A 19,400-nucleotide genomic window follows, 5' to 3' on the forward strand; every position below is an offset into this window, starting at 1 on the left:
TAGGTATTTTTGGCCAATAAACATTTTTGGAAAAAATTGGCTCAAAAAGTTGTCGGAAAGCACCCGGAGGGCACTTGCTATTCGGACCCCCGGTTTGGATAAGGGGCACCCCCAGGACACCCCTTAAGGCAGCTGCTAAAGGCCCCCCTTTACCTTCACGATTTGAATTCTCAAATTTGGCGGGAAACTGTTGCAAATGAAGAACAGATTTGGGTTTAGATTTTGGACGTGATTTTAAGAGATTCAATCACTAAACTCGATTGGGTTGGACCTGTTTAGGATGGTATGACTGCTTGGATCGATTAAATTGGGCTAGGTATCGATCAGAAACAAAACAGGGGAGAAAACTATTTATGGAAACATGGAAAGAGTTGGTCGATGTTTTGTTGGATTTTCTCAACTGTTGGATTTGGTATTAGTTGTAACAACATAACAGGATTTCTACGCGTGCTAGAATTGAGAGAAAATAGGAGTTGTCGACAAGTCAGGAAAGATATTCTCGGCATTGTTTTAATTTATCTTTGGCAGTTAGTGCAATGGGAGAAGGTATAATCTTCATGGATTCGTATCTTCCAGATTTGGGAAGTTCATAACCATCAAAAGACGCGTTAACTGAGGTGGCAGAGTTATTATCGTTACTTGGCAGAAAATAAAAAAAGATAACTCCGTAACTTTTGGTGAAAGGCAGGGGAGATTTTATCGAGTATTTTTTGTCATGTTTCCTATATATAGGTTGAGAAGGAGTCATAACAGGATAATCGAGAGTTGGGGGAATTTTCGAGAAGAACAGAGAACGAAATCAAGAGTTGCAGGAAATCGTTTCTGCTGGTGCACAAGGAAGAAAAAAAGGCCATTGAAGACAGTCGTTTCTGGGGTCTTAAAATCAGTGACAAAGCAACGGTATTTACAACAGCTTTCTGTAACAGTTCTATTGTAACAGCTGTTTTGTAACTCCGATACACTGTTGCAAACAGCCTGTGTTATTAGTTTTCACTCTTTTAATCATCTTTGAGCAACAAACACATATTTTGAGACCATGATTAATATGAGGAGCTAAACCCCATTGCTGGGGCGATAGAGGAAGCTATTTTTCCAACAAAAAGTGGTATATTCTATTTTATATTTTTATTTGCAATAACTATATGATTATTTACCTTGAACTATTATTGAATATGATTTTAATTTGAGTGATTGTGATCTATTTTGATGGAGTATGCTTAGTTTTAAGACTTTTGATGCTTCATACTTGGTATTCACAATTACTACTTTTGAAAATCTACTTGTTGCAATATTTTAGAATCAAATTAAACGAGAAAATTGCATAAATATAGTATTGGTTTAATCACTTTGAACTTGGAAAATAGTGGAATCTTAGCCTCGGTGTTTCTTTTAATATTGATATCATCTTTGATTGAGTTTGCTATAATTTTTAGTGAGTTTTCTATTTTAATATTAGAATTTAAGTCTAATTAATATCCTTCACAAGTCTGAGAATCGAACCACTTTTACCACTATCTGCGCCGCCGACGCGGACTTGTTTTTAGGGTTTTAGATTTTATTTTATTTATTTTGTTCTTTTTTATGTTTTTGGGTATTTATCTTGTGTCTACAGGTTCTGGATCATAAAGAAAATTGAGCCAAAGAGTTTGGTGATCATAAAGAAGACAATTTTAGTTTAGGGTTTGTTTATTTTCTTTTTTAAAAAAAAAACTGTATTAGGGTTTATTATTTTTGTAATTTTTCTTTTCTTTTTGGACTTTTGGACTTTGGGACATCTTTTTTTATTACCCTACGGAAGGGTACTTTAAATATAAATTGTTTGCAGAGAAGGAGGACAATTACGATATTGTCTCTGCACCTTGGGTTCATATACTTGACATCGGAGTCAGTGGCCCGAGTCGACTACAACCGATTCATCCCCCGTCTGGAACGGGAGGTAAGATTCTAAACACTCGCGAATCCCCTGTCAGCGAGTTACTGGACTCCTTCGTATGCATATATGTTGAGGACTGAATACGGACATTTATTTTTCTAGTAAAGGGCAAGGCCTGGCCATACAAGATAAGGGTTCGGATTTCATCACCGTTCTCTTCTTGCCCGCTTTAGGAACACGTAACCTACGCGAACCTAAGCCTAAAATTTTGACTAGAACGAGACCGATAGGGTAACGAGCTTAACAGGAAAGTCATTCGAAAAATATTGGTTACTCTTTTAAGCATACTTCGAAGTTCTTGACGGTTTCTGTAAGTTGAATGCGTGACTGCGCCGCCTTGTAATACCGGTGAGGCCTTGGGTATCAAAGCTCCACCGAGCTTCCCTCGCCTCTATTCAACTTACGTTAACTCGGATTGATTCCAGAGGGGTTTGCTTAAATTGTAACGAATTCCCGTTCGAAGGATTAGAAGCTGGTCTAGAAACAATCTAAGTGGAGCCATCATGCTTTTTGTTTGCTAGAAATCAATAGGTTTGATTTGGTTGAGTCGGCCTTGATCTGTGTTTGCTTACCCTTCCAATTTAGAAAATTCTATTGTATGCCTGAACGTAAAAGAGACGCACTAGGTAGATTTGTTAAAGAGAAACCTAGTAGTTCGAAGCGTCTCGATTACCTTAATCTAGAAAGTCCGACTTTTGAAGAGTCTGTTTTTGAACGTCCTTTGACTGAGGAGAGAATCCATGTTGCTCCGATAGCGCCAGAAATGGCAACTTTGAAAGCTTTGTTGAATCCAACTAGGACTACGTCCTTCGTGTATTAAGTTAGCTGAAACGGAGGCACCCTATGAACTGAAACCTGGGACCTTACAGATGCTCCCAATCTTTTTAGGGAAAGAAAATGAAAACCCTTATTACCATGTTAGGGATTTTGAGGAAATTTGTAGTACTCTAAGAATTAGAGGCTTAGATGATGATGCTTTGAAACTTAGGTTATTCCCATTTTCCCTGAAAGATAAGGCCAAGTCGTGGCTATATAGTTTGGACTCCGAGTCAATTGAGACATATGAACAACTTACATCTGCCTTTTTCAATAAGTTTTTCCCTAGGCACAAAACATCGTCTATTAGGACGCAAATATGCACATTTTCACAACAAGAGGGAGAATCTTTATATAGGTATTTGGAAAGGTTCAATGATTTATTATCCCAGTGTCCTCATCATGGTTTAGAAAAGGTTAGGCTAGTTCAGATCCTTTATGAGGGTTTAGATTATTCCACAACGACCATGGTTGAGTCTCTATGCACTGGTGGATTTGAAAACCAAACTGTTGATGCGGCGATGGAATTTTTTAATGAAATCGCCGAAAAAACCCATCAATGGGAAAATAGTAGGGCACCCAGAAAACAATTATTTTAAGTAGAGGAAACGTTAATAGGGTAGAAGAAGGCTATGAATCAGATGCCAAAATTGTTGCTATAGCAAAAAGGTTAGAGGCCTTAGAAGTGGGCCAGACTAGTGTAGAGTGGAGCCTTTTTGGGAAGGCCAGAATATTGAAGAGCAAGCCAATGCTCTTTATAATAACACTAGATTTGATAACCGTCAAAAGATTGACCCATATTCAGAAACCTATAATCCTGGTTGGAGAAACCATCCGAACCTTTCGTGGTCTAAGGGCCAAAGTCAAGGTCAGTTTAGTAATTCTAATGCTCCCCCAGGTTTTGGCTATACTAAGAATCCTTCAGGACTAGCTCAGTTTCAGAATCAGTCAGATAAGAAAATCCTAAGTTTAGAGGAATCTCTCGCCTTGTTAACTCAGCAAACTGCAAAATTTCAGTTATCCGTAGAACAGAGTCTACAAGCTAGTAACAGGATAGGACAAGAAAATAGTCAGTCTATTTCCGAGTTAAAAACCCAGGTTGGTCTGATAAGTGATTCTTTGAGAGAAAAAGGTAAGTTTCCTAGTCAAACACAACCCAACCCTAGAGGAGTTTGAATTAGGTGCAAAACCATCGAATCAATTGAATGTTGTTAGAACCCTTAGAAGTGGTAGAGTTGTAGACAATAAGGTAACCATGCCCGATAGTGAACATACTGTAGTTCACCCCTCAGGATCTCACCTCTCAGGACCAGTAGCTGAGAGACTGATAAAGTTTCTGATGATGTGAATTCGGTTCCTGAAAGGTCTGATTTTAGCCTAGAGCCCCATTTCCTCAGCTATTAGTACCAACAAAGAAGGAATCGAACTTTAATGACATAGTGGAGGTTTTTAAGCAAGTTACCATAAACCTTCCTTATTAGATGCAATTAGGCAAATTCCTGCTTATGCCAAGTTCCTTAAGGATATGTGTACGCGAAAGCGAAAACTTAGCGTCCATAAGAAAGCCTTTTTAGCTAGTCACGTAAGTTCAATCATTCAGAACACCACAAACTCCAAAGTACAAAGACCCAGGTTCTCCTACCATTGCTTGCACAATAGGTAACTTCCGGGTAGAAAAAGCTTTACTTGACTTAGGAGCCAGTGTGAACTTACTGCCATTCCATGTATACTTACAGCTAGGACTTGGTGAAATGAAACCTACTCAGATGACACTGCAGTTAGCTGATAGGTCTGTTAAAATCCCTCGAGGTGTTATCGAGGATGTTCTTATTGAGGTCGACAAGTTTATTTATCCAGTGGATTTCGTGGTCCTAGATACCCAACCTGTCCCTGACCCAGAGAACCAGATACCTGTGATTTTAGGTCGCCCATTTTTAGCTACGTCTAATGCGATCATTAACTGTCGAAATGGTGTGATGAGTTTATCTTTTGGTAATATGACTATGGAGATGAACATTTTTAATGTCAGTAAGCAACCTCATGAGCTAGATGACACATGTGTTGAGAGGTGAACATGATAGAAGCCTTAGTTCAGGAGTCATTACCAAACATTTGTCTGAAGACCCATTAGAAAGTTGTCTATCCCATTTTGGTTTAGATTTTGACGACGATAGCACTATTGAACAGGTGAATGCTCTATTAGATTCTACCCCTGTGTTAGACACTGATAGATGGAAAGCTAGGTTCGAACCGTTACCAGTTTCTGAGACTACCCTAATTCCTTCTTTAGAAGAGCCCCCAAAGTTGGACCTTAAACCACTACCCGATACTCTAAAGTATGTGTTTTTAGGCCCATCTGAGACTTTACCTGTGATTGTAGCTTCCGATTTGGATAGTGATCAGGAAAGTAGGCTAGTAAATGTACTTCAAGACAATAAGGAAGCTTTAGGGTGGACTATAGCAGACATTAAGGGTATAAGTCCTACTGTGTGTATGCATCAGATTCATTTAGAGGAAGACTCCAAACCTTCTAGGGAGATGCAACGTCGACTGAACCCTAACATGAAAGAGGTAGTTCGAAAAGAGGTGCTTAAGTTGTTAGATGCGGGTATTATTACCCAATTTCAGACAGTAAGTGGGTCAGCCCTGTTCAGGTTGTCCCCAAGAAATCAGGTATCACTGTAGTCCAGAATGATAATAATGAATTAATCCCAACCCGAGTGACCACGGATGGCGTGTGTGTATTGACTATAGGAAATTGAACAAGGTCACAAGGAAGGATCACTTTCCCCTTCCTTTTATCGACCAAATGCTAGAGCGATTAGCTGGACATAGTCACTATTGCTTCTTAGATGGCTACTCCGGTTATAATCAGATCGTTATTGCCCCAGAAGACCAAGAGAAAACCACTTTTACCTGTCCCTTTGGTACCTTTGCGTATAGACGCATGCCTTTCGGGCTATGTAATGCCCCTGCAACTTTTCAGCGTTGTATGATGAGCATATTTTCTGATATGGTAGAACGGTTCTTAGAGGTCTTTATGGATGATTTTTCAGTGTTTGGTTCATCTTTCGATGAGTGCTTGCATCATTTGACATTAGTGTTGACTAGGTGTAAGGAAAAAAATTTAGTGCTTAATTGGGAAAAATGCCATTTCATGGTTAAATCAGGAATTGTGTTAGGGCACATCGTCTCTTCAAAGGGTATAGAGGTAGACAAAGCCAAAGTTGACCTTATTAAGACTTTACAGGTCCCAAAAACCGTAAAAGATATTAGGTCATTCCTAGGGCATGCAGGTTTTTACCGTCGATTCATTAAGGATTTTAGCTTGATTTCTAGACCTCTTTGCAATTTGCTTGCAAAGATGTTAAGTTTGTCTTTGATGATGCTTGTTTAGAGGCTTTTGAGAAGCTTAAAACTTTACTCACTACTGCCCCATAGTCCAGGCACCTAACTGGAACCTACCCTTTGAAATTATGTGTGATGCTTCAGATTATGCTATAGGCGTTGTGCTAGGTCAGAGAAAACAAATTACTCCATGTGATTTACTATGCTAGCAAAACTCTGAATGATGCCCAAATGAACTATACAACTACCGAGAAGGAATTGCTAGCCATCGTGTTTGCCTTGGATAAGTTTAGATCCTATTTATTAGGTTCTAAGATCGTAATCTATACTGATCATGCTGCTTTGAAATACCTTTTGTCTAAGAAGGATACCAAACCTAGATTGATTAGATGGATCCTTTTGTTACAAGAATTTTGTCCAGACATTAGAGACAAAAGGGTGCAGAGAATGTAGTAGCAGACCACTTGTCTAGGCTAGTTGTTAGTTCCCCTAATAATTCCCTTCCTATAAGGGACAATTTTCCTGATGAACAATTGTTCTCTATTTCCCAATCACCTTGGTATGCAAATATAGTGAATTATCTTGTTACTGGTCGAATGCCTCAACATTGGGGTAATCAAGATCGTTCTAGGTTTTTAGCCGAGGTTAAGCATTTCTTTTGGGACGATCCTTATCTGTTTAAGTATTGTCCGGACCAGATTATTAGGAGATGTGTATCTGAGAGTGACCAGTCTAGTATTATCTCCTTTTGTCATGAACATGAATGTGGGGGTCATTTTAGTGCTAAGAAGACTGCTTCTAAGATTTTGCAGTGTGGATTTTACTGGCCTTCGTTGTTTAAAGATTCTCATAGTCATTGTGTTTCTTGTGAGCGTTGCCAGAAGTTAGGAACCATTTCCCGTAGAAATATGATGCCTTTGAAGCCTATTTTAGTGATTGAGGTCTTTGATGTGTGGGGCATTGATTTTATGGGTCCATTTCCTATTTCTTTTGGTTATCTTTACATACTTGTCGCTGTAGACTATGTGTCTAAGTCGGTTGAGGCGGTTCCGTGTAAAACGAATGACCACAGGGTCGTAGTCCAGTTTTTGAAAGAGAATATACTTAAACGTTTTGGTACGCCGCGAGCTATAATTAGTGATGGAGGTTCACACTTTTGTAATGGACCGTTTGCTCTTTTAATGAAACAATACGATATTACCCATAAAGTAGCAACCCCATATCACCCTCAGACTAGTGGTCAGGTAGAGGTTTCCAATAGGGAAATTAAACGTATTCTAGAGAAAACAGTTAATCCAAACAGGAAAGACTGGTCATCGAGGCTTACTGATGCCTTATGGGCTTACTGTACTACGTTTAAGACACCAATTGGAATGTCACCTTATCGTTTAGTATTTGGAAAGGCATGTCACCTGCCTGTTGAGTTAAAGCATTGAGCCTATTGGGCTATTGAGAACTTAAACTTTTCACTTGACAAGGCAGGATCTCAAAGAAAGCTCCAGCTCAATGAGTTGGACGAGATTCGTAGAGATGCATACGATAGTGCTAAGGAGTATAAGAACAAAATGAAACTTGTGCATGATAGCAATATTTTACGAAAGTCATTTTCTCCAGGTCAAAAAGTTCTTTTGTATGACACTCGTTTGCATCTATTCCCCGGGAAGTTGCGCTCTCGGTGGAACGGTCCTTTTGTGGTCCGTACTGTTTTTCCTCATGGCGCTGTTGAGATTGAGACACCATATGGTAGTAGTTCTTCGAAGGTTAACGGTCAGCGATTGAATCCCTTTTTAGAGCCTTTTCCTACAGGTGATGTTGAGGAGGTCCCTCTGGAGGACCATGTTTACCTTGATTGACCATCGAGGCGATTTTGTATGTTGTATAATATTTTTGTAGGTTTTTGGTTACACTTCACCCAGGTACTATCTTTCCGACTTCTCTCTTTACTATTTCCTCATGTTACTTATATTTTTGGTATTGTTCTTTAATTAGAAACATTGAGGAAAATGTTAGATTTAAGTTTGGGGGTGGGGTAGAACATTTTGTTACCTTTTCGTCGCAATAAATAAACTCCAGAGCCTAGAAATTTATCCCTATTAAGGATGGCACTAACCAATGTAAGTGGATGGAAGCATTTTGGTTGTAGTAGTTGAGGAACCAATCTGACTAGATGGCAACATCTAAAGAGTCTATTCATAAAAGCACAGAGCTCAGGTGTTAGAAATAACATGATAGTTTCACCATATCTCGTTGAGTCCTTTTCACTTCTGTTTTTATTTTGTTTTATTTTTAAACTATGTTTCTCTAAGTGATTAGGTGGGTCTCACGATTCAACTTGTTACCAATGCTAGGGTGAAATACAGTGATTGAGATCCAAAAAAAAAAGAAAAAGAAAAAGAACTTGAGACCAGACCATCAGACCAACTGGAATAAATTCAATAAAGTCGACCACTGGAACCCTTGTATATGCCAGTTGTGTTGACCTAGAGTTAGGATTATGAATCACTGGTTCCCTTATATATGCCAGTGTGTTGATATTAGTCAGACTAGTATCGCAGTCCATTAGGATAGGTTCATTTTGGCGGAGGCCTTCAGACAGATATGAGAAACACCGTTCACCTAGTAAACATCAAAACCATCTATGTTTTTCTCTATATCCATCTTCTTGATCTATCCATGTGATTAGTTTCGACTCCGGATATTGATGTCCATAGTGCAACTATCTGAGTAGAGCTCTGTCACTTATATATGAATTTTAGTATGCTTGAGTGCAAATAATAGGTTTGGGGATATTTAATAGACACATTTTTGTGTCTGATTTGTCTTGATTCTATATATTGTTAGGGCTCATTTTTGTACTTATTATGGTGTTTTATTTATTTGTAGGTATTTTTGGCCAATAAACATTTTTGAAAAAATTGGCTCGAAAAGTTGTCGGAAAGCACCCAGAGGACACTTGCTATTCGGATCCCCGGGTTGGATAAGGGGCATCCGTAGGACACCCCTTAAGGCAGCTTCTAAAGGCACCCCTACTCTGGATAGGGGGCGCCCCTTTACCTTCACGGTTTGAATTCTCAAATTTGGCGGGAAACTGTTACAAATGAAGAACAGATTTGGGTTTAGATTTTGGACGTGATTTTAAGAGATTCAATCACTAAACTCGATTAGGTTGGACCTGTTTATCTTAAACAGGGATGGTATGACTGCTTGGATCGATTAAATTGGGCTAGGTATCGATCAGAAACAAAACATGGGAGAAAACTATTTACGGAAACATGGAAAGATTTGGTCGATGTTTTGTTGGATTTTCTCAACTGTTGGATTTGGTATTAGTTGTAACAACACAACAGGATTTCTACGCGTGCTAGAATTGAGAGAAAATAGGAGTTGTCGACAAGTCAGGAAAGATATTCTCGGCATTGTTTTAATTTATCTTTGGCAGTTAGTACAATGGGAGAAGGTATAATCTTCATGGATTCGTATCTTCCAGATTTTGGAAGTTCATAACCATCAAAAGACGCGTTAACTGAGGTGGCAGAGTTATTATCGTTACTTGGCAGAAAATAAAAAAAGATAACTCCGTAACTTTTGGTGAAAGGCAGGGGAGATTTTATCGAGTATTTTTTGTCATGTTTCCTATATATAGGTTGAGAAGGAGTCATAACAGGATAATCGAGAGTTGGGGGAAGTTTCGAGAAGAACAGAGAACGAAATCAAGAGTTGCAGGAAATCGTTTCTGCTGGTGCACAAGGAAGAAAAAAAGGCCATTGAAGACAGTCGTTTCTGGGGTCTTAAAATCAGTGACAAAGCAACGGTATTTACAACAGTTTTCTGTAACAGTTCCATTGTAACAGCTGTTTTGTAACTCCGATACACTGTTGCAAACAACCTATGTTATTAGTTTTCACTATTTTAATCATCTTTGAGCAACAAACACATATTTTGAGACCATGATTAATATGAGGAGCTAAACCCCATTGCTGGGGCGATAGAGGAAGCTATTTTTCCAACAAAAAGTGGTATATTCTATTTTATCTTTTTATTTGAAATAACTATATGATTATTTACCTTGAACTATTATTGAATATGATTTTCATTTGAGTGATTGTGATCTATTTTGATGGAGTATGCTTAGTTTTAAGACTTTTGATGCTTCATACTTGGTATTCACAATTACTACTTTTGAAAATCTACTTGTTGCAATATTTTAGAATCAAATTAAACGAGAAAATTGCATAAATATAGTATTGGTTTAATCACTTTGAACTTGGAAAATAGTGGAATCTTAGCCTCGGTGTTTCTTTTAATATTGATATCATCTTTGATTGAGTTTGCTATAATTTTTAGTGAGTTTTCTATTTTAATATTAGAATTTAAGTCTAATTAATATCCTTCACAAGTCTGAGAATCGAACCACTTTTACCACTATCTACAAATCACATCATTATCTCTCACAAGTAGAACCAAGGAATATTGATGAAGCTCTGAACGATCCCTTTTGGGTGAATGCAATGCATGAAGAGTTAAATCAATTTCAAATACAATATGTGTGGGAACTTGTACCTTGTCCCTCCAATGTCAATATACTTGGTACCAAATGGATATTCAAGAATAAGTCTGATGAATTTGGCACGATTTTCAGAAACAAAGCTAGACTTATCGCTCAAGGATATTCACAGATTGAAGGGATTGACTTTGACGAGACCTTTGCTCCTGTGGCACGCCTTGAGTCCATTCGTCTTTTGCTAGCTCATGCTTGTTTTCTTAAGGTTAAGCTGTTTCAAATGGATATAAAATCCGCGTTCCTAAACGGAATTTTAAAGGAGGAAGTCTATGTCGCTCAACCTAAGGGGTTTGAAAATCCTGATTTCCCAGATCATATGCTAAAGCTCAAAAAGGCATTGTATGGGTTGAAACAAGCACCTAAAGCCTGGTTTGAAAAACTTACCACTTTTCTCATTAGAAAAGGTTTTTCAAGAGGCGGAGCTGATAAAACTTTGTTTACCAAATGGAGTGGGAAAGATGTGGTTATTTCTCAAATCTATGTAGATTATATTATCTATGGATCAACTTCTGAAAAATTTGCAAAGAACTTTCAAGTCTCTCTTGCTAAAGAATTTGAAATGAGCAATGTTGGTGAATTGAAGTTCTTCTTAGGATTACAAATTCAACAATATAAGGATGGAATTTACTTATCCCAATAGAACTATGCTCGAGACCTTGTGACAAGGTTCGGTCTGGATAAGTCTTCCCCAAAATCAACATCTATGCCCACTACTGGTAAACTACATAGAGATGAGTAAGGAGAAAAAGTGGATCAAAAGTTGTTTCGATCTATTATTGGTAGCCTTTTGTATCCTACAGCTACTAGACCTGATATTTCCTTCAGTGTTGGTTGTTGTGCCAGGTTTCAGGCAAATCTAAAGGAATCTCATCTTGCAGCTGCAAAAAGGATCATTCGATATATTAATCACACTGCCGGGTATGGTTTATCTTACACTTTTGATATTAATATTGATCTATATGCTTATTCAGATGCTGATTAGGCAGGATGTGTACAAGATAGAAAAAGTACATCAGGGGGTTTCTACTATGTAGGACTGAATTTTGTAGCTTGGCATAGCAAGAAGCAAAATTCTCAATCCCTGTCTACATGTGAGGCAGAATATATTGATACTGGATCATGTTGTACTCAACTCCTATGGATGAAACAAATGCTAGCTGATTATGGAGTTGATAATGGAATAATGAAGATCTTTTGTGATAACTCTAGTGCGATTCGAATCATTGAGAATCCCGTTGAGCACTCAAGAACAAAGCATATTGACATAAGGTACCATTTTATTCGTGATCTCTATGAAAATGGTATCATAAGTATGGAAATTATGCCTTCTGAACAACAATTGGCTGATATTCTTAACAAACCATTAGACACTGCTACGTTTCAACACTTGTGGCAGTTTATTGGTGTTGTTTTGGTTCATTAAAATGTTTCTATAACTCTTTCCCCTATGATTATCTCTATCTTTCGGGCAATTGAGTTTGAAACTCCAGTAGGTTTACTCCAGTTCAGTTTCTGTAGAGTTGTTTTTGTCTTGTTAGTGTCATTTTTGTTTCAAAATCCTTCTTTTCTTTTGAAATTAAGGTCGCTCTTGTTGTTCCCTTGGGAATTACATCTAATGGGGGAGAGTTCTTTTGAACTTGTGCTTAATGGTCATATCTTGAGGGGTATGCGGCTGTGGAATTTTAAAGGGGTTATCTTGTATCTTTAAACTCCTTGATGAATGCTATTAGCTTCGGCTACATGATTGCATCTAATTAGATGGTATGTATTTTCTTTTAGTCATGAAATGTCTCTTACGGAAATCTCATTATGATCCCGTTCTTGTACCTTTGCCAATTTTATTGACAAAAGGGGGGAGAATTAATATGTAGTTCACACTACAAATACATATGGTTTTCGGATCATTGTGTAAGGGGGAGTAGTTTCCGTGTGAGATGGAGTATTGACTAAGGGGGAATGATACATATCACCATAGTATTATTGTTGAAGTTGTGATACAATTGGACTTTGACATTGTGTAATAATACTATGACATTGTATAACAATGATCGATACCGATGCTTTCTTATTATTATAGCTACGGATCTTCAACAACGGTGATGCTAAACTTACAACCTTTGGGATCATTTGAGTACTTGGAAGTGACGAATATTTCGAGGAATAATGAAGATTAGACATGTGGAACAGGAGCTACTAAAGTTTCTTTATATTTTTTATATTCCGTATGTATTGATAGTTTTGTCACTAAAATTGACAAAGGGGGAGATTGTTAGAGCATTGCTCGGTCGAACTCGCATGCGTTGCTATCTCAAGCACGTTTGTCAATATTAGTGATCAAAACTATAAGTCTTGATTTCTAGTCTACTATAGCTAAGTCTCGGACTATGATAGAAAGTGTAGTTGAGCTCAAGGACTTCACGGAGATTCATCATACAAGAAGAAGAACTACTCAAGGAACCGGTGGAACTTCCCGACAAAAAGGTATGTGAAGACTTGAACTTATCTGTCACTCAAAAGTCTATCTACTATATCTCCTACTTCTTGATACAAAAAGTCGTATGCTATATATAGACTTAGATTATACACATTTGGTATTTCGAGCCGAGTATACCTCGCCTATCTACATCTCGAAATATGTGTTGGTAAGCGTTTCGCTTCGACCATGTTTATCTTTACCTAGTGACGAAAGTCATGATATGTTTCGATCACTTTGAAAATTGCTTTGACGATAAATGGTGTAACAACTATATAACGTCCTCTAAGAATGTTTCAATGGTTGGAATGAGAGTTTAGATTACATAACCAATGATGGACATAAGTATTGTTGTGGAAACACATATGTGCATAAGTCTTATCCCTTGAACCAAAGATTTCGAACTTTGTTGATCAAGAGAAACCGGAAGAATGGCTTGTTGCCAAGTCCACGAACTGCCGAACTTCTCATCCCGAGAAATTCTGTTGGAGTTGACAAACTTGTTGCGTGAGTACCAGTCCGCGAACCGGCGGAAATTCTTTGCCGAGATTTTCTGCTGGAGTTTGTAAACTCTGCCCAGTTGCTTAAGTCCGCGAACCTAATGTGCGAACTTAAGAAGGTTATATATCTGAAGATGATTTCTGAACTTAAACTTATAAAGACTAAGGAATGAAATTTGAAAACCGTGGCTATAAAGTTCATAAACCGATTCGAGTGAATCAAATCATTTTTGCTTCAATTGTGTCTAGTGTAGTACATATGATTTCCTTGCAATTGAACAACTCTCTAACTAGTTCATTTGAAGTCATTTGAACTAGTTATGGTGAAGAAGAATATGGTTGGTATAAAAATGCTCATATGGATAAACTTTTGGTTAACTATTGTTGAACCAACAAATGTACATGTTTGGGTACGGTTAACAAACCTAGAAGCGTGCATTTCATTTGTGTATAACAAGCTAAGTTTTCGATCTAACGGTTGAGAAATATTAGCTTGAATCTAAATCAGGTTTTCATCTAATGGTGGATATTGTTTGCTTTGTGACCAAGGCGAAACCCTGATTTGAAAGACTACATAAATGAGACATCTAGTATTGTGCAAAACTAATTCCCACACTTTACGTGTGATACTAGTTTGCGTGCTAGAGTCGATTCTCATTTAACCTTTGGTTTTCTACTTCTAAAACCAGGTTAAGAACTTAGATACTTCATTGGGATTGTGAAGCCAGGCCGATACTACTTTTATCGTAGTTGTGTGGTCTGATCTTGTATCTTCTATCGTACGAGTACAATCAGATTGATTGGCTTGAGATTAATATCTCCGATAGGCAAGATATAAAAAGTAGTCACAAACATCTTCGTCTCATTGTTTGTGATTCCGCAACATCTTGTTTCGCTACCATACGATTACGATTGTTGTGAGGTGATTGATTTATCTAGGCTGTTCTTCGGGAATATAAGACCGTATTATCAATTGGTTCCTGTTCACCTTGATTATTATCAAAAGACGGAACAAAAACTTTAGGGTTTTTCTGTGGGAGACAGATTGATCCTTCTATAGACTTGTCTGTGTGAGACATATTTGTTTATTGTCAAAGCCTGCGATTTTGGGTCGTAGCAACTCTTAGTTGTGGGTGAGATCAGCTAAGGGAATCAAGTGCAAAGTATCCTGCTGGGATCAGAGGCGTAGGGAGTACAACAGTACCTTGGATCAGTGGGAGACTAATTTGGGTTCAACTACAGTCCAGTCTGAAGTTAGCTTGGAGTAGGCTAGTGTCTGTAGCGGCTTAATACAGTGTGTGTTCAATCTGGACTAGGTCCCGGGGTTTTCTGCATTTGCGGTTTCCTCGTTAACAAAATTTCTGGTGTCTGTGTTATTTCAGTTTCCGCATTATATTGTTTTATCTTTATAATTGAAATAATACAGGTTGTGCGTTAGATCATCAATTAGAGTAATCCAACCTTTGGTTGTTGATTGTCATTGATTCATCCTTGGATATTGGTCTTTGGTACCATCCAAGTTATTCCTTGTATTTGATTAGTACTCGCAGTTTTTGTTTGAGGAAATCAAGTCAAGAAAGAGAGATATAAACTCGTTGATGTACTTTTAGTTGATTGAGTCTTGTTGATTGTCTTAAAAGTATATTCGAGTTTTTCCATACAGATTGCTAAGCGAAATATTGGGTGGTGTTGTTAGACCCCCGCCTTTTCACTTTTATCTAGATTGAGTCTGAATGTCCAGTTGATTCTCTAGAAAGTATATTGGAGTTATTCCATACAGATTGATAATCGAAATATTGGGTGAGGTTGTTAGACCCCCGCTTTTTCAATTGGTATCAGAGCAGGCAAACACGTTCAAGACCTCAAAAGTCCGTGTTTGTAGCGATCTGACTCTATGGACAATAGTGATATCTCTGTCTTCGCAAAACTGTATCAGGATCCTCTTGATGATGATAAGAGTTCTGAGACTTCCAAGAAATCTATCATATCTTCCGCTCTGTCAGAAACCAATGTAAACTGGGAAAATCATCTAGATGAACAATTGGATGAACTTTCAGATGAAAGTGAGTCAGACGAGGGACCAAGTATTGATGAAATAGTCTCACAGTATATTATACTCTTTGATGATATCATAGAAAAAAGGGATCAACTGCCTACCTGGCAGAATATATGTTTCCTCTCTGTCGTGAAAACAGGAAACTAAAAAAACTCTTTAAGGGATATGATAGTGGTTATAAGCTTATACAATCAATCCTTAAAGATCGTGATGAAGAAGTCCATTCAAAGGTTGCTGAATGTGAAAAACTTCAGAAGAGTTTACTTGTGCTGAGAGAAAGACTTGCTGAATCTGAGGCAAAGTATGACTCTCAACAGATCTACTATAATGACAGAGAATGCCTTTTTCTTTCCAAAGAAAAACAATTGAAGAATGACCTATCTACAACTGTCAACAAGGTAAAATCACTAGAAGAGAATCTGAAAAGATTCAACACTAGATCTACAAAATTATCTTCCATGTTAGGAGCATGTAAAGAACATCGTGATACACGTGGTCTGGGCTATAAAGGAATAGACGCTCCAAGCACTGGAAAGATCAATTTTGTATGTGCTAGTGATAACTCCCTATGTGAAAATTCACCTATTACAGCCGATGTTTCTATAAAGAAAGATTGTCATACTTCAAAGACAGGGCATAGGAGAACCGTTAAAAACGTTACCTTAAACTGCTACTATTGTGGAAACAAAGGTCATGTTGAACAGAAATGTCGTTTTCGGATAAGGAATGAAAAACTTCATAACATTCTTATATGGATGTCGAAAAAAGTAATCAAACCTGTTTCTCTCCGCACTGAGAACATTTGTGCCTCAAATTCAAAAGAGCACCGTGATAAGTCCTCTCTTAGTTATATGTATGATACTAACTCTTTATACAATTTTAGAGGAAAGAAAGTCATATGGAAAACTAAGTTGGTTGACGTTCCAGTAAAGAGAAAAAAACGCCAAAGGAAGAAGGATGGTTCAATCAAGGAAGGAATATCATCCATTGGCAAGGATCACACTGCTTCTAAAGTATCAGGCTCTGATTATATACACATCAATAATCATGCATCTGATCTAAGGACCAGTGTAAACAATCTCAAGCGGAAAATCAAAAAATTAAGGAAGAAAGCATCTTCAGGTATGACTTGTACTCTATGTAATAATTCTTTTGAAAGTATTTCCATTGTTTCTCCCTGTATCCCAGAGAAGGAAAACGATGACTACCTACATGCTCAGATTACAACTTAACCAGCATTTTAAGTGTGCATTCTCATATCAACCTTAGGAGAATGCACATAGAGTTCAAGATACAACTTGTCTTGACAAAAAATGGTTGTTGTAATACTTGCCTGATTCTTTACAAATGATTCCTTCTATGAAGAATTTTGTTCTGGCCTTCCTTTCAAAATAAATCTTAATTGATCAATATAAACTCTTGAGAAAATCATGTCTTTTTTTAAAATCCTTTGACAAAGCCTTTTGAATTAAGGGTCCTTTGCTTAGACGGTTTAGAACCTGGTTCATAACCGTAAACGTTTGCGTAAACGAGTAACCCTAGGGTTCCATTATACGTGTCATGAACATGTATATATATATTGTCGGGAAACCGAGGTTATGTTCATCTCGAACCGGCATGTTTCCATAGAAGTTAATTCCATGAAACATCCTACTTAGATAACTTAGCTCGAATCCGTCTCTTACATCTTTAGATTAGCATGACCGAATAATACTAGCACGAATATATGATAAATACGATAATAGACAATCACACACGACACAAAGATTACGTGGTTCACCTTTGTAGGGAACATCCATGGCAAAAACCACCCTGAGAATCTTCATTATCATAACAAGTTATTACATCGTCACACATCATATAATCAACTAGTTATGTAACCCACTAGCGCTATACGTTAGAAACAACAAGACATATTACGAAGAATTTACATCTTCCTTTGTTCTTCATATTCCATAAACTTCCACCGCCATGGTTGCTTCGACTTTAGACAAGAACATGAAGAACATCATGAATTCTAGCTTCTCTCATATGAACCCTAGAAACCCTAGATTTCTCTCATACCCGTTCTCACTACAAGTCTCTCTTCTCACAAAGATTTTTCCCCATTGTTGATGGTGGTTTTTAGTTCAGGGTCAAAATTGTAAAACCCTGTATTTAATGCGCTGTTATCCTGCAAAGGAATAAAAGCCATTTGAAAGTACGAGTGCTCAAACCTCTTTACTTACACATGAAAAATTCAGTATATATATGAATTCATTCAGAATGGTGCGCATAGTAATAATCCCAAGTATTGCTGTGAATTCTATTTTATGCTAGCATTATTAACTAATGCATGACTCGCCTGATATTTTTCCGTGCTATGTTCCCAACCAAACTCTCAATACTGACACGACATGATGATCAATTCTCACTCTCAGCAGAGTAACATGAATCTCCCGAAGTGCTAATATTGGTATATGCACAAAAATACTCATACAAGTTACATCTTTATGACAAACATATCAATACGTTCACACACTTTTAATTAAAGTTAGAACACACATTTATCCTTAAAGAAAGTCTAGACTGTTAATGTCAGTCTCAGAAAAAATCACGGCCACACAGTTTAGCCGCGCGATTTAACAAGCATGGCCTATTCCTACCAGAACTAGGCAATCATTATAGTGGCCACCGGCGGTCCCACTAATGCCCCAACCGGTCGAACACTACACATACTTCCCTATCGCCGTCAAACGCCAACCAAAAGAGGGGTGACCGGGCTGTTTTGGGAGAAGCTCGAATGAGCATAGACTGTTCAATGCAGTCTTAAAACCATCACAACCGTCCAACTTCGACAGCCTGATTGGACAGATTAGACATCCCATGAATGATCAGGGAAGCGCTAACGCACACGTTTGCGGGCCCACTTTTCCTTCACCCAATCGGTTTCGCACGGCAAGGCCATGGAGCAATGAAAAGTTTGCTCGAATCATGGCAGGCGTGATGCTTCTAAGGGTCGCGGAAGTCCACTAGTGTCTTAAATCGATCACAACCATCCAACTTAGCCAGCCTGTTTGGATGGATTAGTTCACATTTAAGACCATCAGGAAGGTGCACATACGTTCACCGGCAGCCCAACATGGGCCCCATGTGATGGATCTCCCAAGAGGAGGATCACGACGTGCCAAACCGCTTGGCCAAAGTTACCTGTGTGTGACTGATTCGAAAACCTAATTAGAGTTTGCGGCAATGCACATCTGTCGTAGTTCGATCATGACCATCCATCTTCACCAGCCTAAACAGAGGGTGTAGATATAGACTCAAGAGGTCCCATGGATGTCAATGTGATCACCGTGGGCCCACCTTTGCGTGTGATCGGCCGACCTATGCATACTAGAGCCCGGCGCCTCGAAACGCACGCCCAAAGGTGGCATGCCACACGGCTTTTAAACCTTTGCGGCAATGTACTTCTGTCGCAAATCGATCACGACCACTCATATTTGCCTGTCAAATTGAGTGGCATAGATCGAATCTTTGTGGGACAGAGAGGTGTAGGCATGCACGCCGGAGGGCCGTCTCCATGCATGCCTGTACGGTCCCTCCAAAATTAGCGCCCATGCTTGGATTCGATCAAGCCAAAGAGGGGATGTTGCGCACCTCTAAAAAAATCCTAAAACCCATCAATGGCAGCAAATATGTGCCATAAATCATCTCGTCCGTCCAACTTTGCC

The 19,400-nt window shown here is 38.3% G+C and overlaps 1 pseudogene; it reads right to left on the bottom strand.

Annotated features, from left to right (window-relative positions):
• Positions 1–3,058: 3,058 nt before the first annotated feature.
• Positions 3,059–3,158, bottom strand: LOC113307179 (annotated as a pseudogene).
• Positions 3,159–19,400: the final 16,242 nt, after the last annotated feature.

The sequence above is a fragment of the Papaver somniferum genome, chromosome 8 (assembly GCF_003573695.1).
Source record: "Papaver somniferum cultivar HN1 chromosome 8, ASM357369v1, whole genome shotgun sequence".
In the NCBI taxonomy this organism is placed as follows: domain Eukaryota; kingdom Viridiplantae; phylum Streptophyta; class Magnoliopsida; order Ranunculales; family Papaveraceae; genus Papaver; species Papaver somniferum.